The 13,632-nt window shown below is 38.4% G+C and overlaps 1 long non-coding RNA gene across 1 annotated transcript; it reads right to left on the reverse strand.

Moving 5' to 3' along the window:
* Positions 1-1,564: 1,564 nt before the first annotated feature.
* LOC136258923 (uncharacterized) lies at positions 1,565-12,973 on the reverse strand. The gene is made up of 5 exons (XR_010703113.1): positions 12,816-12,973; positions 12,510-12,672; positions 12,039-12,108; positions 5,459-6,170; positions 1,565-1,614 (listed from the first exon to the last, which is right to left on the reverse strand). It is a non-coding gene; the product is annotated as an uncharacterized lncRNA (long non-coding RNA).
* Between the last annotated feature and the right edge of the window lie 659 nt (positions 12,974-13,632).

Below are 13,632 nucleotides of genomic sequence, written 5' to 3' on the forward strand. Positions count from 1 at the left end.
TAGTACACATAAGAAGACATCATGAAATGTGTTGTGTGTACATTGAGTAGTAGTAACCAGTACAATGGTGACTTACACAGTTTGGCTACAAAGGAATACACAGGAAATGAGCAGAACACACACTACATTGACATAAACTCACACACAGGTACAGTACACTAAACACACAACAAAACAAACATCACACAGATACACTAGAGTATTACGGATGTACACACACTACATTATACAATACATACAAACATGTATTGGCACACACTACAAGCTAAGCTGCTAGGCTACATCCAGTATGGGATGGGACCCAGTGAAACAAGTTCCACACCTGGTGTATAAAGGCCTTTTCACACTACAGTCGAATGCACATTGAAGCTGGATCAAACGATTTCACACCTGAGCTGGATTGACCACAATGTGCATTCAATCCAGCTTCACCTAGAGAGGTGAATTGGCTGGACTTGACGCGCATTAGCTGGGGCACCATATAGTCTCTAGATATCTCGTGCAAAGTATGGCTATTGTGCCAAGACTAAAGCGACGGCATACCTAGTGTTATACTTGGCTTGTAGAAGTGATATGGTAACCATGAGTGAGTGTCAAAGGAATAGCGTACCCTTCTGAAATCATCGGTCCAAGTACAGGTTTCCTCCTAAGACTTAACTAGCTTCTTGGTGCCCAACGGTTTGTAAGTATAATGACAACATTCCTCGCTGCAAATACTTTTCTGACTCCAATAGAATACGAAGTAGGTAGTACAACGACCAACACCATTTAATTTTTCTAATTGGGTAATTAATCACGTGTTATGAAAGTGAATTTAATTCAGTTGCTGCACACATAGTGTGAAATGGGTTGTTGTGCATTTGATCCACTTTCAGTCTGACCACAGCTGGATCAGCATTCAATGTGCATTACAGTAAGTGTGAAAACGCTTTAATATTGACCTGTTTGGATGATTGTGGACAATTGTCAAATAATAAAAATCATCATCCTGTTGACTAACTTTAACACTTCCTCTATTTGAGTAAACAGTTTAAATATTTTTATTGTTGTGCTTTATCTATTGTCTTGTTGTTGACAACAATTATGGGACAGTACAATATGTGTGACTGGAACAATATGTGGTTCTTAACTAGTTGACAATTAACACACACACACACACACAAACACACACACACACACGTTGGATACTTACTTGGTTATAAGAGTGTCATCTTGACCTCTTGATGTCATATCTGTGATTCTTGCCTGTAATACAGATGGTAATAAATATTACACAAAACCACAACTTGGTTACAAAGGAATTTAACTAAACAAACACCACACACATACACCTACACACATACACCTACACACAATACCAGCCACTCCCAGCTTGAAATATTGTACATGTAACATCCCTACTGGAAATGTTGTGTATGTAACATTATGTGACCGTGTACCTAAATCCATGAATGTTACATGAAACATGATACAACAGAATGACTACAGAGTAGGTATGACACGGACACACGCATGTAAGCACGCACGTACATGCACACACACATTTACACAAAACTAACCTTTAATGATCACATCTCCAACCTTCTCTGAAGCATAACAGAAACTCACTGCAACCTGAAATAAAAGGACACGTAGTAAATATGTACAAATAAGGATGATTTTTATGAAAAGGTATCATGGAGATTTATTTTTTAAAGTCTCAAATTACACAATGTGCCATCAACACAATTTTAGTCAGTATTAGTATGAATATTTCAAGGGATAATATTTTTGAGGCTGAGCACTATAAAAAAATTTTTTTGGCACAACTGCAAACAATTCCATATGAATCATATTAAGGATCAAATTTTTGCTTTTTTTAAAACCCAAAATCAGCCAAAATTCCCCCCTTAAAACATTCAGATCTGTAAGTACTGTCAGGAGCTCATCGAGTCCGAGTCCTTCGGACTCGATGAGCTCCTACTGTACTATATGAAAACACAAATATAAAGTTGATGTTATGCTACTTCTAAAAACCGGGTGCACATGTAGCTAATACTATCCTATTCTAACTAAATAGGCAATTAATCAACCATGTATATTATATTCATGCTATTGCTATTATTAATTCAGCTAGATAATTAGAAGTGTAAATACTGTAATTTGGCATATTTTGTAATTTACGTATTATTTTATAATTCTGTAATTATGTTTCTATGCACTACTAACGAAGCATAACTATAACCATAGACACCCCTGGGGTGTTTATTATCTAACAGATAACCACTTTAAACCTCAAATTATGCACAGAAGTATCATAATGTGTCTATCATGTTTAATTCTCACGTGAATTGTATAGAGAAAGCCTTGAGGCTGTCTTACTTTCGTTCGCATAAGTACGGGTAACCCCCTCTTTCAACTCGAAGGATACGCTACCTCTGGTAGCCTAAGAGGCCTTCAATGTTGTTTTAAAGTTGTTAAACATCTATAAAACTGAAAGGGAAGACTGTTCACGAAGTATATGAAGAGTCGCCATACCCGTATTTTCAGACCTCAGAGAAGAAACCACCACAGAGCATAAGTTTATGTGGATGGAAGTTTAATACAAACTTAATTTAGCTTTCAATTCTTACATCCTGGCTGCTTTTTACCATTTAACATTACACACACACACACACGAAACCAATTTCAGCAAAACGGGCATGCGCCCATAGCCAGCCTTCAGCCAACTATGGGCACACACCTGGTTTAAAAATAATTCAATAGTAAAAGCACACTTTATGACAAGGTAATCTGCTAACTTCAACCGTAATCGTAGATTGGTAGTGTAGTGGCTAATGGAATGATACTCCTTTGACATTAGTCTCACGTAGCCAGACTGCTTTTTCTTTTGTGTGGGGTAGGAAAAAAGGGTCTAGTACACTAATGTTAAGAATTATGTGTAATGTTCCACTGCAGTCAGGGTGAATGTTGATAGCTGCTGATTGGTAAAGACCTGTTGATCAACCCTAAACTTGCTAGACCTGTTGGAAAATGTCACACGTACCTGTTGAAAAGCATCGAGCATGCCTGTTCATCAATTATTTTAAAAAAAAAATTAAAGTGCTATTCAACAAGAATGCTATACAGTGATTTAAACACTGAAATGAATAATTTTACCTTTCAGAGCAGGCAAAGGTAGCTTGATGGCTAGGGCTTCACCAATCAACATTCGCCCTGACAGCTGTGGTGCATAGCACCGTGGAATATATAATCTATGGTAGGGTCCGCAACGCGAAAAATCGATATCCTCTAATCAACTATCTAACTATTGTCATGTGTTAGGCTAAGTGTAACTTGAATAACACCAGCGTAGCAGCCAAGTTTGTCACTTTCTTCTGGTAGAAAATGATACAAATGTCTTAAAATCACGTGATTTTTCGTTCTAGCAGCTCGTAGGGTTCTTCGTATGCCACGATATTCACTCTCAACATTGTTCAAGTGGTCTATCGTCAACTCAAAGTATTGGTGGTTTGATTTTATTGGTCAGTTTCCGGTGGCAGCACGATCTGTGCAGCTTTTTGGCGACAGACAAAATGTTTCTTGCTCTGGAGCACAGGACAAGCAGAGCAGCAACTGCGCCGTGGGTCAGCAATGACCAGTACTAGATAAAGTACCTGCATGCGGAGTATGGTTATAATTGAAGCTTGTTAGCCATCTGGCTGAGCCATCTATATGCTGAAATTCGGCCAAAATGATGCGATTTTTGCAAACAAATACCAGAATGGTTGATACATCAGTGAGACAGTCTCCAACAGCAAGGATACGAAGCTTATAAACACCTAACAATACAGCTATCTCGCCCAGTAAACGCAAAGAGCAATCCAATGCATGAAATAAGCACTCACGTGATCGAAATTCAAATCGCGAAAATACCCATGAAATCACTTTCATTTCTGAATAGGAACCATGTAGTGTGCTCCTTTTGTAAATATTTGTGTTAATTGTTCACTCTGGCGTGGTCTGGGCCAGTGCGGGTGTGTTTTATGCTGTGATGGCATCATAGGGAGAGTCTCAGACTGCTGGGCTAATCGAGAAGTTGAACCTAATGCACACAAACTGATTGTCACTTGATTCCAAGTGATTTTAATGTCATTGGAATAGATTATGATTGTATTTTCCGAGATTTGAATATTGATCACGTGAGTGCTTATTTTATGCATTGGATTGCTCTTTGCGTTTACTGGGCGAGATAGCCGTATTGTTAGATGTTTATAAGCTTCATATCCTTGCTGTTGGAGACTGTCTCACTGATGTATCAACCATTCTGGTATTTGTTTGCAAAAATCGCGTCATTTTGGCCGAATTTCAGCATATAGATGGCTCAGCCAGATGGCTAACAAGCTTCAATTATAACCATACTCCGCATGCAGGTACTTTATCTAGTACTGGTCATTGCTGACCCACGGCGCAGTTGCTGCTCTGCTTGTCCTGTGCTCCAGAGCAAGAAACATTTTGTCTGTCGCCAAAAAGCTGCACAGATCGTGCTGCCACCAGAAACTGACCAATAAAATCAAACCACCAATACTTTGAGTTGACGATAGACCACTTGAACAATGTTGAGAGTGAATATCGTGGCATACGAAGAACCCTACGAACTGCTAGAACGAAAAATCATGTGATTTTAAGACATTTGTATCGTTTTCTACCAGAAGAAAGTGACAAACTTGGCTGCCACGCTGGTGTTATTCAAGTTACACTTAGCCTAACACATGACAATAGTTAGGTAGTTGATTGGAGGATATCGATTTTTCGCGTTGCGGACCCTATCTATGGTATACTGCACCTATCAATGTAATGCCCGGCCAACTACCACTGATACGGGCTGAGGGTGTGGAAAGGTTGGGATGGTGGGAGGATTGATTGCTATATTTACCTGACTTAATGGGAATTTATCTTCACTAAAGACATTCACTCAGGCAGCAAAAGTGTATGCTTTCAATTTAGGAAGGAGTGTCTCAGGTACTAGCGACTACATTTATAGTAGAAAATCCACTCAAACTAAGTCATCGCTAGACCAACGCCACACGACAGTACAAATCCCCTCCTAGCCATACTATTCCCGGGTTTCACAAGTCAAGACTTAATCGGGGTTTGCATTGCCAGTACTTCCCCAGTAGGTGGGGAATTGTCCCACATCAGCTTGTATCTGTGGTAGTTGGGGATTACATTGATAGGTGCATAATGTAGCCACTTTCTGGTGTATTAAGGTTGATCCAAATGTCAGACTGAACCTATCATGTCAATATTCCTTGTGTACCCGAGTGTGTACCTTAACAATATTATTATTTTATCATAGACATTATATTCTCTGTACGGTACGGAGAATATTATTAACAACACTTTAAATTAATACAGTGTATAATATCTATGACCATAGATCTTTTATACATGGCCAAACCGGCCAAGAGAGACTAAGGTGCACACGATCATTACTAACCTGACGTGCCTAATGGCTGCGATAACACTTGAAAGACGGCTGCGATTGGACGGCCGGTACTTCACCTTCTGCTCTCCCTACTGTACTGCACCGATACGTACTCCGGGACTTGGCTCCAACTTTCGACTAAAGAACTTTTTATCGCCTTACATCAGACTCGTATTCGTGAACATGGAATTATTCCAATAATTCAGAGGCGCTAGCTTAACAGTGCTCTTATCACAGAAAACTCACATGATATGTCAAAATACCGTACAGCCTAAATATTTAGAGGGGGAAATTTTTCGCTGATTTCGCGGTTTTCGGTGTTAGCTATCAGCGAAAATTTTACCCTTGAAATATTTTGACCTCCATATAGTCTAATACATTTTGGGAGTGTTTGCAAATCTGCAAAAAAATTTATTTGTAGCAATATTGCTCAACCTCGAAATATTTGCCCCTCGAAATATTTAGGCTATACGGTACACATCAGAATGCTACACTACCACGTCTAACTCGTACCTCACTGCACAATTTTGGTACTTTCAACCAAAAACAGATACTCCCACCCACACTGTCAGTGATGTCATCAAACAATAATAAAGTGTTAACAACAATTATTGCTGTGTTATTCTGGTCCATCGTTTACTCTGCATATCCAAAATTGCTCCAATTTCTGGTTGACTTCAACGAACTCTGCTTTAGCTTCTTGTTTAGCCTTCTCTCTTAGTCTCTGTACAAATGACAAGAAGTACAGACACAATAAAATTAAAATATTTACATGTTGGGTACATCATTATGTAGGGAATAAAAAATTTGACATCTTCAAAATAATTTGCTAAATGCTGTTACATGTTGGACTAACTCTCACTCAAATACAGCTGTAGTAGCAATAAATTCCATTGCATTCTCGGGGTAGAAATATTGATTGAAATATCTGCAAAACCCGAGATTCTCTTAGAAGTCTTTATCGCCACTACAGCTGTATTCAAGTGAGAGTTATTTTAAAGATGTCAAATTTTTACATTGGAAACACTATATGTGACTGGATTTTGGAAAAACGATCCAAATCGCACATTAGAAGTTCCGAGATAAACGGTTTTAAAGAATTGAAGCCAGCATAACTCTCCAAGGATAGCAAGCATGCGTATGAAATTTACACAAAAGATGCATCAATCTGTTACCTTTCAAGCCACTTCCAGTACTTGTAGCTGCTTGTACAGTTTCCCGCCAAATAAGATAGAAAATCTGAGCAGTTGGACGAGCGAAGTAGTATCACGAGTGCTCACAAAGGGGTGGAGGCTGAGGGGTGGCGGGGAGGGCAAAAGTTAAACTTCAAAATGGAGGCAGACCACGATTGGAGCCCAGACACGAGATTACAGGGCTGTGCTGGCTCCTTAGTGGCTGATATGTAGCCAAATCAACAGAGAACACGTCTGGCCAACATTATATGGCTGTCCACCAGTAAACCACTGACTCTTGCCAAGCCAGGTCCTTCACAAGGCCTGAAACCGCCATTTGAGCACTCCACACCACCCAGAAAAGACGTGTGTAAAAACCAGCCTCGTGTAGTTTGAGTAGTGCTGAGGGTCAAAACTTGTAGTACGATAGTCTAGCTATCCACTGGTGGTGTTAGTTTGATTTTGCCTGATGTGCGATTTGGATCGGTTCTGTAAAATCTGGTCACATATTATGTATACACATAACCTTCAGTATTCATTGCTTCACCTTGTCTATGATTAGCTATCAATACCTTACAATTAACCCTCTAAGCGTCACAACTGCCATATGGCAGTAGTAACTTATATTGCTTTCTGAGTAAAATGTCAACTTTGCTACAACTTGTTTGTGTGTTTAATAATGCAGTGCACTTATCCCGAAGTCTGAAGTCATACATGCACAGAGTCCCAATTACTGGGGTAAAAATACAAATCCCTCGTGGATATATAATTACATGAGAGTTACACCATGTTCGCACTATCCTGGGTTAGTTAGCCAGAGTGTTTTCATCTTGAGTTATTGAACTCAGGTTGGCACTTGTTCACACTACTGCATCTGACACAAGCTCAATAGTGCGAGCGCTGAATAATAATTAGCTAAAACAAATGCACAAGCTTTTGATTATTTAGGCACCTAAAAATGCACTACAATTGTAGCGAGGAAGTGTAGAACCAGTTGAAATAAGTTGTACAATGTTATTGCCACTATGTTCAAACTAGTGGGTGCTCCTTTCACCAGGAATGTTAACGTGTTGTTTGAGTGCAACTGTCACAAAGACTACCAGAGCTATGGGACATCGTAGCCATTTTAAAGAGCAGCTTTAGAACACACAATATACTTGGTGTGTGGCCAACAGAAGCAAGTTATATTATTAACTAGAGTTGGCCAGCTCAGAATGTGTTCACACTGAATTCTATCCCCAGCTAACCCATGCCAGCCCATCTCTCCTTGTCACAGCTTGATTGATTCACACTACAATTTGTTTAGAGACATGCTGTGCTCTACCCAGGTTAGAAGGTAGTGTGAATGGGGTGTTACATAATCACAGAAAAGGTCTCATCTCAAAAGAAAATTAGTTTTGTTAGTTGTTTGAGTTGTTAATTGTGTCTATCATTAAGAAGAAATGAAAGAAGACAATCTGTAACAATGGGAGGAGGATGATCACAGTAAGTAAGTTAAGCTTAGATGGAAGTATATATATTCTAGGATATACTTTAGAGTGAGTGCTTTGTTCTTTTTAAAGCCCACCCTATTGGAAGCAAGTATAGTAGAAAGAACTTGTAGTTTTGTAACAATTACGTAGTGAAGTGTATTAGAAACTGTATCCAGTGAATAAAGATACAATATTACTGTTATGAGAGTTTAGCACGTCAAACAACAAAATATGGAGCTGTAAATGTGACTCTAGTACCCTCGGACATACACAATTCCACATAATGCCCATTACTAGGTAGCGTTATTTTATGGAATTAGCAAACTTGGTTATGTACATATAGCAACAGCACTTGGGAACACAACTGCTACATATATTGTACTAGTACTTTAAAAAATTGTTAATTTAAAAATGAAGTACAGTGTAGGGATCTATGCAATAAAATTAAAGTAGTGAAACGAGAGATGAATGATGGTATTACAGCATAGCTCATTGTGAAGTCCCTACTTTGGCGTTGAACAAAATAATATTAATAGCTAATATGCCAAAGTAGGGACTTTCCCACTGAGCTACAGAATGCTGTAACACCATCATTCATTTTTGTTCACTACATTTCTTTTGCATAGATCCCTACTTCATTTTTAAATTAACAATTTTTAAAATACTAGTTTGTTTAGTTTTTTTTGTTGTGGCACAGCTAGCTACAATATAACTTGTATAAGTCCACTTGTATTTTCTGCATCTGTAAGTATGGGAAAGGCAGATAGCTACCATCACTTATAAAACATCTTGCCCATTTGCTCAGTGAGAAGTGGAGTTCCTCATATTCTGTGTAGTTTGGAGTTCTCCTTGCTGCATTCTTCAGGGGACCATGTTCTAGATCCATGCAAGCATCCCTGTGTGCCTCCAGCCGTTGACCTTGTTGTTGATGAGGGGTACCTGTCTCCTTTAGAACAATAATACTAATTTTATTTTGTGCTTGCTTCTTAAAATAACTATGTCTACCAGAACAATGAAACTTGTAATTGTTCAATCATACATGACTGTTGTATTAGAGTGACTGTTGTATTAGACTCATTTAGAGTCTATCTTGAATCAGCTAAGGGGTGTGCAGCAAGCTAGGCCTGAGGTGATCTTGTTTACTGTTAAGTAGATAGCTAGCTAGATTGTTAAGAGGTTGGGTCACAGTACTGTTTCACTATTAGTCCACTTAGATATTTATTTGGTGGGCATGGTCGCAAACCATCGTGAACCGGATCCCAATTGTGAAGTTGCAGATATCTAGCAAGTGTATCTCTCATAGTAGCACCAGGACTGAGGTGCTTCTGAAATCCAGCTCTGAAATAATTCTGTGGCATCTAAATATGCTACTGAAAACGTTGATACGGAAAATTAACACCTCAATATGGTTTTGTTGGATGAAGAAGACAAGCAGCCTGATTGAAGATAAAAGAAACGACAAGGCGCAGAGGACCTACTCTAGTCAGAACCCCAAAAACACATCCCACTGGTGATTATGTTATTGTGGCGTAAAATGGTGACCGTACGCTGCTTCGTTAGGCCTCTAGCTTTGCGGCTGTGGTCAGGCAGTGAGGCAGTAAAGTTAAAATTCGAGTTTTGGAGACTTAGTAAAATTTTATATCCGGCTACTTGTAAGTGTTTTGTTGTTTTGATGTTATTTTATGTATTACATGGACTAGTATCACCGTAAATTGGGAAAATTCCGTTCAAGATAATTTAGTTCAAAAATAAATTCGATGTATTATATTTTCGCGGCCAGCCCAAACCACGAAAATATTCTACTGGTGAATTTTTCTGCGCAGTATATAATTTGGTGCGTCAGAAATCAGCATGCAAGATACGATAAAAGTTCATATACAGGTACCTGTTGTACATTGAACGGGCAATTGTGATGGATGCCCAGCTGTGACAGAGGTCAGCCTCCTCCACTAGCTAGCTAGACACTAGCTATATAAGGCCACTCCAATTGGTATTTAGGTTTCTGGTCCACTGCCCACATCCTTTTTTGGAGAATGTGAAATTTCAGAAATGTATGGGTAAAATGCCCGCATCAGCTTTTTGAAAACCTGGATTTCAAAAACAAATATTGAGCTGCAACAAGTATAATAAATCTAACTATCTAAGTGCCATAATTTGTATTTTATCAGTGAAAACCTGCAAGAAATGAGCAGAGTGCATAGTACAGATCGATATACTCTAATAGAACAGTCAGTAAATCACAGAAATACTTTAACTGAGCAGTCACTTTATTGTTGCTTTGTTGCTGAATTCCACCCACCCGCATCTAAAACTGATTTTCAAAGGACCAGAAACGTAATTCCTAATTGGAGTGGCCTAATCATAGATATAGCCACTAAATTTGCAGCTACAGTGGCATGCAAACTTATTCTGGCAGATATTGGAACCCTGATGGTAGGCCATTAGTATTTCCTCTCCAACAGCGTACTCATTCCTCAAGTGCTTCGATATCGGGTTTTGATGGCTCAACCTCCAAAAAGTATTTGCAAATAGAAAATATTCAAGAGTGAAAATATTTTGCGTAATTTATTTTTGTTGGTAGAGGCAACCATGAAATGTTATTACTGTCGAATCTTTTTCCGATCTACGGTATTCGGTAAAAGTGATTATCGTCATGTAAAATGTCTCTAGGATGATTTATAAACACGAAATTTTAAGTGGTACACAAAAATTTCACCTGGATCCCTACTTAAACGGTACGACCATACCATTTGATAATTAATGTGCCAAAGTAGGAAATTTCCTACTGAGCTATACTGTAATACCATCATTCATCTCTTGTTTCACTACTTCTTATTGCATAGATCCCTACTTCATTTTATTGACAATTTTTTAAAACACCAGTTTTAGTTTTTTGTTGTGGCACAGCTACAATGTGACTTGTATTAGTTCACTTGTATTTTCCACATCTGTAAGTATGGGGAAGGCAGATACCATCACTTATAAACATCTTACCCATTTGCTCAGTGAGAAGCAGAGTTCCCATTATTCTGTGGTTATGGGCAGGCTTCACTACAGTTTGGGGTTCTCTTTACTGCTCTCTTCAATAATGTGTATTGGGGGATCATGTTCTAGATTCAAGCATCCCTGTGTGCCTTCAGCTGTCAACCTTGCTGTTGCTGAGGGGCACCTGTCTTCTTTACAATAATGTGCTTGCTTCTTTTTCTTATAAAAATATGCCTAGCAAAATAATGAAATTTATAACTGTTCTATCATACATACATGACTGTTCTATTAGAGTATATCTCAGGTCAGCCAAGGGGTGTGTAGCTAGTTAGACCAATAAGGGGTGAGGTGATCAGGCTTGCTTACTGTTAAGTAAATAGCTAGATTGTTAAGAGGTGGGATCTCCGTAATTTATTGTTATTAGTCCACCTAAATCTTTATTTGAGGGGTGTGGTCACGAATGAGATCCCAATCGTGAAGTTGCAGATATCTAGCTAGTGTACCTCTTATAGTAGCGCAGGGACTGAAGCACTTTCTGAATCAAGCTCTGAAATAATTCTGTGGTGTTTAAATATGCTGCTGGAAGAAAGTGTTGATACAGAAAATGAATGCCTTGATATGGTTTCGTTGGATGAAGAAGACAAGCAGACTGATTGAAGATGAAAGAAAAGACAAGGCGCAGAGGGCCTACACTTGTCGGAACACATCCCACCAGTCCCTACTTAAAAGTACTATTGTACCGTTTGTTATACCAGTACTACACAAATACGAGTCACTAGGTAAGTCACATCATAAACTAACAACATATTGGCATAATTGATTACACAACCAAACACAGCACCTAGAGTAGAGTAGCTACTAAACTTTTGGCATTTACAATTAAACAAGTGATCTTTGATGACATATTACTGATCTCCTGGGCAAGTATGTGCCCAGTTTTTCATTAAAGTAATATTTCCTTACCAAGAGATGTTTCTTTCTTTCATAGTAGACACTTGGCTTTTCTCTTCTCTTCCAAAGTCTTCAACACATCCTGGACAGAACAACAAAAACGAATAAATCAGTCAAGTGATACACAATACTCAACAAGAAAAGTCATGAAAAGTTTAAAAGAAAAAAATGTCTGCATTGACGGTGACTGGAAGAGACACAGTGACTGTCACTCCAGTGAATAGAACACACTGTTACTGTTACGAGAGTTTAGCACATCAAACAACACAAAACGAAGCTGTAAACGTGACTCTAGTACCCCCGTACACAATGTTTCTATATAACACCCACCTGGTATTTCCATCCAACTTCATGAGATAGACAAATTATATCGGCAATCATTTTAACCATTTTTGTGAGAACTCTAAGGGCTGATGGAACAATCGTTATCTTTTGCTGTTGAACAACACAGATTTGCACAAATTTACGAAAGACTATACTCACTTTGTCATAAGGTGCTGATATGCCATCAAACACTCTCAGCATGTTCATTACTTCGTCATCTCTTGCTGTTTTGTGTGGAACCATGTGGTTGGTGCCCAAAAGTGGAATACTGTAGACCACAAGTTGGTTTTGTATTGATGCTTTCTCAGGAAGTCAAGATATTCTATAAAATGAAAAACACACATTTATCCACAAAATATAAGGCAGACAACAAATCTATGATTATACACAGATACTATCTGTTAGGTGAATAAATACAGGACACACACAAAACCAATGCACGAATGTATTAGAATACACATAAACTACATTTGTTTCTGTAGAAGCTTCCACTGATGTTGATTACCTCACATCTCACCACTACTACCCATTGTCCTATGAATGATCAACAGTTTGATGCTTCCAATACCATGTGTAATCACAAATACAATCACTTGTAATTCTGTGCACTATTACTCACCACTAAGTACTAAAGGTGGACCGATACTGATACCAGTATCGGTATCGACGCCGATACCAGTGGTATCGGTATTGGATCGGTATTGGATCGGTATCGGTAATACAAGGTACAGATACCACAGTAGACACTCACCACTTTTATTAAACCATCTCTAGCTAAGTTTCCAGTACCTAATAACTTAGTTGAACTAATTAGTAACTAACAAAGTAGCGAAACAAAGCCTTTGTTGTTCTTTTCCAAGTATTGCTGCAATTGCTCCGTGTGTATTCTAATATATTAGAGCACATGAATCCTTTGTAATTAAATGGTAGTACAGTTGTTCCCCAAGAAATGTGTTTATGACTACTTGGCTTGCTTTTTCATGAAAAGGTTTGGTTGAAAAGCTGTAACAAACATTGTACAATTATCGGCTGCCCACGCAATTAATTGCTTTATCAATAAGCTTGGAAAACTAGTAATCCACAATGATGTTTATTATGTTTAGCTGTTATACAATGAATATTTTAAAACTTGAGATCAATCAATTACTGTGATATTTTAATAGCTAGCTATGTATCACAACAGTGAAATTTCTATAATAAACTTGTCTAGGCTTCAATGTATAGTATCGGTATCGGTATCGGCAAATAATTTCAGTACAAATACTCGTATCGGAAATATCGG

The sequence above is a fragment of the Dysidea avara genome, chromosome 6 (genome assembly GCF_963678975.1).
Source record: "Dysidea avara chromosome 6, odDysAvar1.4, whole genome shotgun sequence".
Taxonomy (NCBI): domain Eukaryota; kingdom Metazoa; phylum Porifera; class Demospongiae; order Dictyoceratida; family Dysideidae; genus Dysidea; species Dysidea avara.